Source organism: Rhipicephalus microplus, chromosome 6, assembly GCF_043290135.1.
Source record: "Rhipicephalus microplus isolate Deutch F79 chromosome 6, USDA_Rmic, whole genome shotgun sequence".
Taxonomy (NCBI): Eukaryota; Metazoa; Arthropoda; class Arachnida; order Ixodida; family Ixodidae; genus Rhipicephalus; species Rhipicephalus microplus.
Window position 1 is genome coordinate 106,585,857 of NC_134705.1, and position 13,594 is coordinate 106,599,450.

Here is a 13,594-nt window from a genome sequence, read left to right on the forward strand (position 1 = left end):
TTCTTAGGAAGGAGCATTGCGTCGAGCATTGTAGTGACCTCTCGACCATAAACTAAGCGGAATGGGGTGAAACCTGTACTCTCTTGGACTGCTGTATTGTAAGCGAAAGTTACGTAAGGGAGTATATCATTCCAGTTCCTGTGATCAACGACCACATACTTTCACAGCACATCGGCAATGGTCTTGTTCAACCGTTCAGTGAGTCCGTTTCTTTGGGGGTGATAACCCGTGGTTTTCCGATGTTCTGTACCACTTAGGCTCAGCACTTCTTGTAGCATCTCTGCGGTGAAAGCTGTCCCACGATCAGTAATTATCACAGCTGGTGCTCCGTGACGAAGTACGATGCTGGTGACGAAAAACTGGGCGCTTTTGGCTGCCGTAGCTTTGGGCAGGGCCTTTGTTTCGCTGTGACGCGTTGCATAATCGGTGGCAACCACAATTCACCGGTTTCCAGATGAAGACCACCACCAGTGCCACCAGACATGGCACTGGTGGAGGTGCTGGGTAAATGCGCCTGGACTGCAGATTTCAGCCGACACACCGAGCTACTTGACAGCTACAGCTCCCACGGCAAGAAGCAGTCGCCGCCTGCGAGGACTATCTCCCGAATACGGTCCTCTCTCTCTATACTTGATGGCAACCTCGACTACCAACCAGGCGAGTCAGACCAACGACGATTATTCTTTTCTCCCGCATGTTTTCATGTGCCGCAAACACCACGCTCATTTCATGGAGACATTTATGAGGATGTTGATGACTGGCTTGACCACTTCGATCGAGTCGCCAACATCAACGAATGGGATGAAGCTCGCAAACTGCGGAGAGTTTACTTTGCGTTGGAAGACTCTGCCAAAACGTGGTATCATTTACGCAAAACACAAACTTGTCATTTATGCAAAACATCTTGCAAATATGACTACGCACCAACTAATTCCAAGTTTCCACTCTTGTGGTATGAGAATCACGAGGGTTCCTTTGCAACGTGGCAAGAGTTCAGCCGACAGTTTCGCGATGCATACCGCAGCGTCGAAAGGAAAGAGAGAGCGGAGCAGGCCATCTCGTCTGGAAACCAACGACCTAACGAGAGATTTGCGATGTTTGTCGAGGACATGCTTCGACTCTTCAAGCGTGCCGACCCTGCAATGTCTGAGGAAAAGAAAGTGCGGCATTTATAATAAAGCATGGTTTAAAAGAGCCACTCCTCGCCGGACTCATGCGCAATCGACCGACGATGTGGCTGAGTCCATAAATGAGGCAACCACAATGAAGCGACTTCTTTAGCATCGCTCGTCACAGTATGAACACCACGACGTCACTACTGCTGCATGCTCTATCGCGGCTGACAGCGAGAGGCATGCCCTCGCAGAGTTCATAAGAAGCGTCACGTGGGACGAGCTGCACCAACTCCAAGCAGCGGGACCCCAACCAACCGCAAATGCTCTCGCAGACCTAATCCGAAATGAGATCCGACCGGTGGTCACCCTACCCGCGCCATTGCTTGAGGCCTCTGTGCTGACTTATGCGGCGGCCCTGCGATCTCCGGCACGACATGCTCCTGATACCACTATGAGGACAATGGATCAGGCTAGCCATTTATTTCAGGGCACCTCTTCGACTCCGCCACCTGCCTCAAGGTTTCCAAGTGCACCCATTTATCATCCGTCTGGATCGTGACAGAACGCCACAAAGGCCAGCGTGCGGCGTACGTCAGATAACCTTCCACTCTGCTATACTCGGCGACAGCTTTTCTTGACAGTGGAGCGAAGGCTGCGGAAGCGGGGCCTCCACACATTTGTGTTACTACGCAAGTAGTCCGGCAGCTTGCAGCCGATTTCTGTTCCAGTTTCGGTTTTTGCTTGCTCGCTGCGCTAGTGTGTTTAGCAAAATGTATGTTGCAAAATGGGAACGTCAGAGTTAAACTTTGATGAGAGTGCATACATGCAGCTAGTTACTGTGCTGTATATATACTGGTACATTTAAAATTTTCCGTTGTTCAGAACGTTTTCCCAGCATTATTCAGCCTTTATAACAGTGAAGTTGAGGTTCCGTGTTCAGCCACGTATATACGGGTACGCGCCACACGTGATCGAATGTTAACGTTTTTGGTATTGAGCCCTGGTACAGGCGAAACGGAAGGCCGGTTGCGGCACGATCCGGCCACGGGCCTGTCTTGTTTCAGTTTTGCTGTATTCGGTTTACGCTCTCAAAGGCTGTCAGAAATGATCGGCGCAGACTGCGCCTCAGTGTTCGAGAACCCTCACAATTGTTGTAGATCGTTGTTAAGATTGCGCGCAAGACGCGAACAGTGAAGCTTATTTCAGAGTTTGCGTGGCCACCAGTGATAAGGCTGGAAAGTTTGATGCGTGATGTATAAAAGACGGCGCGTCCCAACGATGAGCACCTTTTTCACGGCCGATGCTGTGCTCGCCGCGCTAGAGCAAGCAGCAGACGCAGCCGGCGTGCGGAACACGTGGTGCCGTCCAAGAAATAAAAAAGAAAAAAAACTAGGGCGCAAGATAACTTCTTTTCCAAGAAGAGCGTCTCATACTTGTTCTATCCCTATAATGAAGAAAGTTTTATTTATTCGGGCCAAGTAGCTATTAGAATCAGAAAATAAAACAGGTACTATTTCCCGGCGCGCGCGCATGCAGGCGGTTCGGCTCTATAGCTTCCACAGTGCTGTCAAGAAAAGCTGTCACCGAGTATACCACTGTGGCGAAGCGTGTCACGTCTACCGCAATTGCCAGTACCACCAAATTGGTCTTCGTGCCTTTCACCCTGATGCTCGGTGCTCGCGTTACGGTGAGCGTCCCCGCGACATCGAAGCGTACCTTACGGGCCAGCAAGCTCCTCGTCTTGGTCAACGCTCCCAATCACGATCACCATCACCTCGCCTCCCCACGTCACCTAGTATTCCCTCGTCATCTTGTGCTGCTTTCAGAGGCCGGTCACCGAATCCCCGCAGGGGAAACTAGAAACCGCGGCTCCTGGGGGTGAAGCCGCGTCCCAATGAACTGTCAAAGAGCCTCTCTCGGCGCAAGAACCTGACGAAGACTGTTTTGATTTTTCAGTCGTTTCCGAAAGTGTTAAGACTGTTTCCGCCGACATCACCGTACACGTCGATAATCACGTCGTTACTGCCCTCGTCGACACCGGCACTGATTATTCGGTTATGAGCAGCACCATGGCATCCCAACTGAGAAAGATAACTGTGCCTTGGCAAGGACCCCCGTTGCGCACGGCAGGGGGCCACCTCGTCACGCCGGCTGGAATGTTCACAGCCCGTGTTCGAGTTCATGCTTCGACGTTCACAGGGTCTTTCCTCGTATTGCCTGTGTGCTCCCGTCCACTCATTCTGGGACTGGACTTTCTTCGCGAACATGGCGCAATTATTCACCTACGAGACTTGCAGGTGTCGTTCGAGGACCCATTTAATTCTGAACCTGAAACCACCGACTTATGGAAGGCTGCGCTACGTGTATCCTGCAAATCTGTTACTCTTCCTCCCCGCAGCAGCCTCTTTATCATCGTTGAATGTGACCAAGACGTCCCCGATGCTGTACTTGCGGAAGGACATTTGTGCCTATTAGTTCCACAACAAATATGCATTGCCCGAGGTATTGTTCAGCCCAGGAGAAAGCAGGCTTAAGTATTAGTCACGAATTTCAGCGAGGAGTATCACATACCTTGAGGAGATTGCCGACGTCCCTGGTCCTTCAATATTATCTACCATTTACCGTCATGCGACCATTCCGCCATGACGTTCACAAGTACTCTCGACGAAAAACAGGGTCTACCATCCGCACAATGGGAACGCCTTTTAAAGCTACTCGACTCATATTGGGACTGCTTCCCTACGATTTCGAAAGTGAACCAAACACCGCTCGCCAAACACCGTATCATCACCGAGCGTAACAAGAGACCCATTTGACAGCACGCCTACAGAGTCTCGCAAAAAGAACAAGACGCTATATGCGAATAGGTCCAGCAGATGCTCAAGGACGATGCCATTCAGCCATCGACCAGTCCCTTGGCGTCCGCTGCTGTGTTAGTAAAGCAAAAAAGATGGTACCATGCGATTTTGCGTCGACTCCCAAAAGTTGAATAAGATCACGAAGAAAGACGTGTATCCTTTACCACGACTAAATGACTCGCTGGACCGCATTCGCACCGCTCGTTACTTTTCTTCCATGGATCTACGCAGCGGATATTGACAAATTTTTGTTGATGAGCGCGACCGCGAAAAGACTGCCTTCATTACTCCTGACGGACTCTACGAGTTCAAGGTCCTTCTCTTTGGCTTATGCTCGGCCCCCGTGTACTTTTCAAAGATTGATGGACACGGTTCATTCTGGGCTAAAATGTCAATCGTGTCTTGTCTACCTTGACGATGTGGTCGTCTTCTAGGACACGTTTCAGCAGCACGTCCAGCGCTTACAGAGAGTTTTTCAGGTGATTCGAACAGCTGGACTTTCTATCAAACCGGAGAAATGCCACTTTGCTTTCGAGGAACTGAAGTTTTTTGGTCACGTTGTCAGCCACGCCGGTATACACCCAGACCCTGACAAAATGAAAGCTGTTGCCGCATTTCCTGTCCCAACGAACAAGCGCGAGCTCCGCCGATTTTGGGAACTGCGCTTATTACAGACGCATCGTCCAAGGCTTTTCTAAAATTGCTGAACCGCTAAAAGATCTTACAAGAGACGGCGTACCATTTGTTTCGGGTCAAGATCAGCATCACGCCTTTGACACGTGCGAAACCATCTCCAAGCCCCACCTGTACACGGTCACTTTGACGACAACGCTGCCACAGAGCTACACATGGATGCCAGCAACGTCGGACTTGGAGCTGTATTGGTTTAATGGCAAAATGGCGTAGAGCGCGTGGTCGCCTTGCAAGTCGAACACTATCATCCGCCGAAAAAAAAACTATTCTGCCACAGAAAAATAATGATTGGCCGTTGTTTGTACTATAATAAAGTTTCGGCCTTATTTGTACGGTCGACCATTCAGGGTTGTTAGCGACCACCATTCTTTATGCTGGCTCACCGACCTCAAAGATCCTTCCGGTCGTCTAGCATGGTGGAGCCTTCGGCTGCAACAATTTGACGTTACAGTCACTCAAAAGTCAGGACGCAAACACACTGATGCTGACAGTCTCTCGAGTGCGCCGATCGGAAGTAGGAACACGGACGTTGAAGAGGACGATACAATCCTTTCCTCTGTATCAGCAACCTACTTGGCTCAACAACAATGCGACGACATGGAGCTAAGCCCACTCATCGACTACCTCGAATGTCGAAAAAGCAATCTTCCTTGAAACTTCGCACGTTCGCTGGCCTCGTTCTGCATCAGGGATGGAGTCCTCTATAAGAAAAACTTCGACCATACCCAGCACCTCCACCAATGCCACGAACGAAATAACAGACAGCCACGAATCGACGTCTTGCTGACTTCCAGACAATGAAGCAATGTTCTCTTCTTTCTCTATTTCCAAGCCATCTCACGCTACAGTTATGGCTCATACTCATTACCTGTTACAATATGCATAAATATTGCACGCACAGTTGACGAGTTCAATATGTTATAGAGTTGCTGGTATTTATATAACCAGTTGTTTGCACTTGCGAAATGATGCTAACAAAAACATATCGGTGCATCAACGTCTGTATATTCGTCCGTCATCCACACTTCAACGCGGTGCAAGTAGCAACATCTCGGCGTACAAAGCCGTAAGTGCTGAGTTTTTACCGGGGATTGCAGTGCTCTAAGCGTTTTTGTTCCAAATTCATACCACCGGCCAACGAGTGATTTGTTGAGTGTCGCGCCTAAGCCAATACTCCTGAACCTGCCAATGTACGTAAACACTTCTCCGAACAATGATGACTTCGCCATTCCCCGTATGCTACAGCTAGGGTCTCACTTGTCATCCCTCAAGATTTTGTGGTCGTGCGTGCAAACCGTGCTATAAATGGTCGTCTCCCCTGAGTCAGCAGTCTCGATTAGCACACTTTTGGGGCACTGATCTGCCCACTGGTCCGCCCACTGGTAGCAGCTACTTGTACGGACACCTGAGCTACCATCCACCTGTTTCTATTATATTGGTCGCCATCTCTATTCCCTGGACTTCACCAGTTTCTGTCACCAAGTGGGCGCTCACCATCACAATACTAGGGAATCTAGACAGCTTGGCGAATAGAGGTGGCATCGCACGTGACTCGATATAACCTCCACAGGTGTTTTTGTCCTAGAAGGAAGAGAAAGTTTTTGTAAAGAGTCAAGCTCCTAATGAAAAATCGGCCCTGTATCTGCATGTTAACCTGAAAATGTCGTCGAAAGACGATAGTCTTGCGTGTGGATTTATTGCGTGTACAATTTATTTGGTGTTCTGCACAAGAAAATCGGTGAACGGTATTCTGAAGGCGCTGCATTGGAGTGCCTCAGCGTGCAGAGGAGGCGAACGAGGGCATCAAGTCCCATCACACGTGAGCCATAAGCGCCACCTGGCAGTTTTCTTGGAAAACAAAGCGCGTAACTCGGAGACGGGTGTGGGCGCCCGTCTCAGTGGTGATAAGGTGTAAAACGGCAGGCGACAGGAAGGTGCCACCACCGTCTTGTCTTAGCAAAGCGTTGGAAACACTCAGCTTTTCGCGCAAGCGTTGCACGGTCAGCGCAGCGTGATAAGCGCTACGGTCTTCAAAATACTTATGTATGCCGTTTTGGTTAAAGATGTACATGCAGAATATATACGTGTTGTTATGGGGCCCCAGAAATGCGCAATCATTGCTTAATAATCGACAATTGCAAAAGCATGAGCGCTAAATCTTGAGCAACAACGGTGGGCGCTGCAGATGGGATTGACCGTTTCGAGTGTCTGGTGCCGTTAAAAGTGGACAAACAGACAAAAGTACAGACAGACAAATGGACAGACAGACATACAGACCAAAATGTTTCCGTCGAAGGTCCCTAAGAAAGACTATCGTCTTCAAAAAAATACCCTAACTGTTGTGTTTATTACAAAGCGCAAAATTTTGTGATTGTATACATACCATGGCCTTAATGGACACTATAGTGCTACTGCTTTTAATGTGATTGTTGTAGAAACACCGCTTAACAGGCAAGTTAATGTTTTTTTCTGGAAAACGTCGACCACGTTTCATTGTATTGGTAGTGTCTAACTTTGTCCCGAAGATGTTTGCACTGCGAAAGGGTCATTGATCAAGAGGTCACAAGGGAACCTACGACTTTTCCAAGAAGTGAAAACGACCTTATCCTGGGTATCGACGTCATTCTAATAAGTAACACCACTGTAGATTGTAGAAATGGAGAAGTGTAGATATGTGACTCTGTCCGTTCTAAGCTGTTTAGGAATTCTTACTGCGAACACGGAGTGCTCCGAGTCAGTGAATATACCATTGTCTTGGCCTTTGGTATCACTAGAAGCATGCGATACCATAATCTCTTCATGCATTGAAGGCAATGGTACTGTATTTGGCACGGAGATGGAGACTTTTTGATTTAGATGCGTGAACAAAACACATTGAGACCCCAATTTATATTGTCCAATGTTCAGGGCCCATTGGGCTCTAAACAGTAAACTGTTCGGCAAAGGCAGTGATTCTGCCAGTATGCCCGAAGCTTGTCTTGCTCTAGGCCTTTCACCGATGACTATAGCAGCTCTCAGGCATTCTGCAGGTAGAGCGGCATTAGCCAATACTTACTTGTTCAGCAAATTCACAAAGTTCATCAATGATCAATAAAGCGCTTACTGCCAAAAATTGCCTTATGCTAGTGGCTGTCTTGTTAAAATCAAAGCATTTTTTATAGTTTTCCAAGATTGATTATGAGCCCACTATACCCGCGTGTTGTACTCCCCACAATATAAATAAAGAAATAGTGCAACCCACCTGTCAAAAACCTTGCACTCTAGGACAAAAAGGTGCTCGTTGGGCGTGTGGTTCAGCCCTTTGGAGAAAGAAGACGCTTTCATATCCAGTGGTCTTCTTAAAGACTAACGCCAGTGGTTGTAACCATTACAATCAGCCCCCACTGATTACGTCAAGGGCCTTACGTTTAATGCTCATTTGACATCGGGCAACCGTTAGTCCTAGAGGTGACGCCAGTCCTAACAGGTGACTTCATTAAATTCTTACACAGCTCAGAAGGCAAGAGAAAGCACTCACAGTGACACATAAACTACAAACCACAAGTCCTACAATTGGGCCTGGATTGACGAGCGGCTGATCTAGTCAAATGATTTAGCTGCATGAACTTTTTGTCGTCACTACAAATGATACGTTATTCACCAGAAAGAGCTTCTACACTTACTCTCCGCGATGCTTATCATATGTTCACCAAATCTATGTTGACCCATAAATGGGGCGCAAAGGAACACACAAAAACATTTAGACATGAGTGCTTCAGTGCTTTCGAAAAATAGAATCAAGAAAATGCAATACTAAGACATTAAGAAGCTTCTGCACTCTTTTAAATAATCCAAGGTAATGCGTCGAACACAACCCCAGCTGCATTGTCATATCTTGTCCAGTCTTTTTGTAAAGCTGGTCAAATGGAAGCGATGAATGACTGGCATTGGAAGCGTCCGCGTGCTTAGGCTCTGCACACTGTGGACCACGGCTGCATAAAAAGCTTTCAAAAATATTTAGTCACGCATGGCAGAGAGAATGACCGGGAAAATACACGTAAGAGAAAAACGTGCAAGCTGAAAAAAACATTCTATCTAAACATGACATGAAAATAACTTCACCGTCATTTCATATATTACAAAAGGCACATTTCGAGCAGTATGTCTAAACAGCTCTATTGCGGCAGCCGCAGCCATCACTCCGCATTCCTGAGAAAGAACGTGCCGGCAACAAGCCAGCGAGTTTCAAGGGAGTGACGTCTTACAGCTCGAGCAAGTCAGCCCGCACCCGAACAGAGCAAGGTGGCAGCCTGTCGAGAAATGAAACACGGAGCACAGGCCATCAGAGAACCTTGAACGAAAAAGCGAGTAAATGTTTGCCCACCAGCAACATTCGCCGCTTTGAAATGAGCGTTGATGAAGCGGATGGCAATGACAACAAAATTGAAAAGGTTTCTCTAGTGAGTGCCGTAGTACAGAGAATAAATGCGGGGCCACCACAGGAGGCCCCGCCAGCGACTGGCGCCAATATACTTTTGAGTGAGCGCCGAGGAAGCCAGTTGTAATAGCGACCAATTCAGACAAAGAGAGAGGCAAAGTCTAGTGACCAAATGCTGGTTCACCACTAGGGCTACCTCCAGTGGCAGGGACCATGCTGCTTGCTACCAATCGATGTAAAGTCTACAGTAGTGGAAAAAAATTTCCACAGATGTTCTGACGTTCCATAAGTATGTAGGCCGAGCCCCCCCCCCCCCCCCCGCGGCAGACGCCCGTGTGCTTAGGTGCATGACCTACTACATTTCATGGCTGGATCTATATGAATCGTAGATTGTCGGTGTTCCTTGTAGCTATTCCAGTGTCACGCTAGCAATGTACCTTAAAAAGAAAGAGCGAAAAAATTTCATTTATTATCTGTCAAGCAAGTCATTCATCTGCCGTCCCTTCTAGCTGTCAGTCATGATTCCTTGAAACATGGTATGAGCGGCAGCTTGACGGATGTTGTCTTCCTAAATTTTGGGGTCAGGGCTGCAGAGTAGGTCCTCCAAAGATTCTGAGATTGTAAACTATTGTTCCGAGTGGGACACTTCCGCACTTTGTTGGTAAAACTTGCTACCTCATCACAAATTGCACTGGCACCGGTAATCATTAGGGTGCCGTTTCCTCTATATAACAGGAGTTGAAAAAACTTGCATCTGTAACTTTCACCGCAAAACCTGGTTTTTTATGACTGAGCAATATCTCTGCACCAGGGTATACTTACAGATCCAGCTTGAGCTGTGCTACAGTTTGTTGATGTGTGCAGAAATTCACACTTCTTTTTGTCAGTTTGGTAACTTGGGAAATTCTGGTGGTCGATTTGTAAGTGAGACCTCAGGTGAGCAAATTATCCCCTTAATTCTATCACTGAGATGCAAGTCAGCGGATACCCGAACGAGCAGAATAATCTATCTGGTCCTTCTGCTGTGCTTATTATATGGACGGCAGCCTTCGTCATCCTTTCCGATTAATAATTTCTCACGGCATTTTCAGAGACACTGATCACCACCCTAACTTACTTTCGCTAATGACGTAGGTTTGGAGCTTCCTTTGCTTTTGCAGTTTAAAAACCACCCACTGTTCAGGGAACCAGGAGGCCGCCGTCTTTTCTGACCGCTCCTGTTGTGTGGGCTGATTTCCTCACATATTACGCAGTGGCTGTATACATGACGCCCTGACGATTGGTTTACTTGGCTTGTAATGCATCTGCCGTGGTTTTAAGCCTACCTTCGCAAAAGGCCGTGTTTATGTATCTGGGTAGAAGAAGTGTCTTTATTTTCTTGGTGTGTACCGGTATGCCTTCTTGTTTTTGCTTTCACACTTCACAATGCTCACGTCCAACTGTTTGTTTCTCCACGCTTGTGCACCGTCCTTTCCAACCAGAAATTGGAAATAATAACGCACCAGCAATGAAACAGCCTGGAGTAAGGATTGCGCAATTTGAAAAGAAGAAATGAAGAAGCAACGAACTAAACTTCTCATGTACAGACGCATCCACACCATTGCTGGCCTTCGATTTCTCGCTGAGTCAAGGTATCAACAGTTTCAATCTCTTAAGCGTTTCCGTTATGTTTCATGGGCTAGAATAGCTATTATTTAAATATGTGCGAATGACTATTTAGGATCTCTCTGTCAAACATCTGCCAGATATCGCGCGTCCAGTGGCATAAATGTTACCATCTTGTGCTCTAGAATTCCTCTTCTTGAACTAACGGACGCAGCTTATTCACTCTTGAAAGGGCATTCCATGAATACATAATTTTAAAGTTCGTATGCAACATCTATCTTTCGCAGCACCTGGCAGTAGGCACAATACTATGTGCGAGAATTCTTGCGTGCGGATCTTTTTTCGTGGGCATTGAGTTATAATTGTGAGGAGTTGTAAGTCTGAGATAACTATTCTCTTTGTTCGACTGTTTCCAGAAGCAGCTTCTTTTTTTTTCGTTTCACCTCTTTATGGCAAATATCGTTTAAAGGGCACAGGTTTCTTTTTTGGGACATCGTGCTGTTCAATTTGATTTCAAATTGAATGACTATCCTTTCACACAAAAGCATTCAGCATGGGATGAATTCGTAGGGCGTCAAGAGCGGAGACAGCTGAGTATCGTCACCATCGTCAGCCTATCTTTCCTTGCATCTTCTGACTATGAACGAATATACATAGGTTGACGAGCGGCATTCTTTCTGTTTGAAACAGCTATCTCGAGCGTTTCTGATAACGATTCTTGTTCGAGTCTCATCACCAAGCCAAGAAATGGTTACGATTGCGGGGGCTACTGACGATGTATACATGATTACATAGCACTGCTGTACTGTTCGCTTGTCACGTAGGCTTGTGGCTTGACTGGAAAATAAATGGTGTGCTCGCACCCCACGAGCAAATAAAGTAATATATGATCACTTTCTTTTACAGCAAAAGTTGCTATTACATGAATACACAGATCATGTGGGGCACTATAGTTGTCAGCCGCCGCCACCGCCGCCAGTGTCCGTAAGCAGTATCCCAAGAAATAAGAAAGAACTCAGTAAATAGGAACACAAAGGAAACAATGGAATTTCAACTTTGGTCTGCTGCATGCTAGCCCGACATTCTAATATAAAGGCCCGCCAATGCTTTTTCTTCTCTTACGTGGTATTTACCACAAATGCACTTTACGTTACACATAGCATACAACATAAATAAGACCACCCTGCGAGGTTTACAATATCCATTACATAGGTAATTTGATACAACACAATGTGTAAAGGTGAATTCGAGCAGCACACTTCACGAACTCTGTACGCAAGTCGGGCTGAAACTGCAGTTGTTCTTGGAAGTCTTTTAGCTGCACAGTCGTTTACATGAAGTGGCATCGCGATGACACCATTGGTTATGCATGTCAGTAAAATGAGAGTTTTCCACACAAAACGCACGCCCATTAACAAAAGCATGTTAACTGGCATATCATTGCAATTGGGTGGTACAAGGAAACGAATTATTTGAGAATGTAAGTCCAATCGCTTTTTAAAGCCCTCTTCAGGACCTCTCAGTAAATGATAGTGTCCTTACTACTTATGAAGCAATGTTCTAATATTTCTGTAACTTCCCAGAGGCGGCAGTTAATTGAGGATACAAATATGCCTTTGGTGTTTATCGAGGTTTCTACACGTATTGTTTCTGTATGCAACTTGTAAAAAATTATGTTCGTTATTGGAGAAATAGGCAATTTTGTTGCACGTATTAGCATGCCATGACCAGCAAGTTCAATATATATTGAGCGGTAAAGTGGGGCCGGAAATAGCACATTCAATACAGAAAACTATTGGCCTTTTTTGAGCCAGAGAACGAGTGTTCATTGGAGAACCTGACTGTCAGAAAACGCACTGATTCGCTTATTTCACACATGAACTTTGCAGATAGGGAGGCGATGCAAAGTTAGTAGATACTACTACATTTGATAAAATATTCGCGAAGTTTGCTTGCAAGAATGTCCGAAGCAGTGCATGAGCACAGTCACAAAAATAGGAAAAAACAACACACCACTTGTGTAATAAAGAGGTGTACCAACCCAAGACCACCAGCGCCAACAGGTCTAGGTCGGCGCATACAGGTTGCAAATATGTTGGTAGCGAAATAAAGGTAGCAAATATACGGTTAAATTTCTCTGTGTATACCCTCGAACAACAAATCATTATCAGTATGTAGAATATTTTGTTGCCAGAAACAGGTTGCTTGCTTTATCTTTGACATCGATAGAGAGGTTATGAGGAATAAATTTCTGGGCGTAGCGCTTCAGGCTGGGTACATCCTTATTCTAAATTGTGCACTAATGGTATGCCTAGATATTTTGGTGGAACACATTACCAATTCATACCCTCAAAAGCAGTTGGTTTATAAGTCCATAGGCAAAGCCACTGTCGGAAACTTTTAGCGAAGTTTATTCGCGCCTCTGAATTTGGCCAAGTTTTCTGATTGTTGACACGACTATTGTCATACAAGAAACAACAGTACAAAAGAACGCTAGGTGATCAGCATACACCAATATCTTTAAATTATTCTCATAGGCACTGAAACCGCGGACATTACTAAAGTTGACAAATTACACTTAGGCGCAGTGGCCCCAAGTAAAGAGTTAGAAGTCATTAACAATGAATTGGTTGAATATTCATTGTAGCATAACTTTACAGCTTTAAATATAGAGAAAATAACGTGTGTATGTCCGAGAAGAGAAAACAGAGAAGAATGGTGGACCAGATCGAAGGCCTTCACTAAGTCTGCTTGTAGTATTGATAGTTGTTCATATGAGTGTGAACAATGTTGCAATACTTTGCGAGAAACATGTTTGTTAGCCTTCATTCAGCGAATTTTCAGAACGCAGGTCTGACGGGCACCGATAAGTATCCACCTTGCGAATGGAAGTCTCTTGGAAAGCA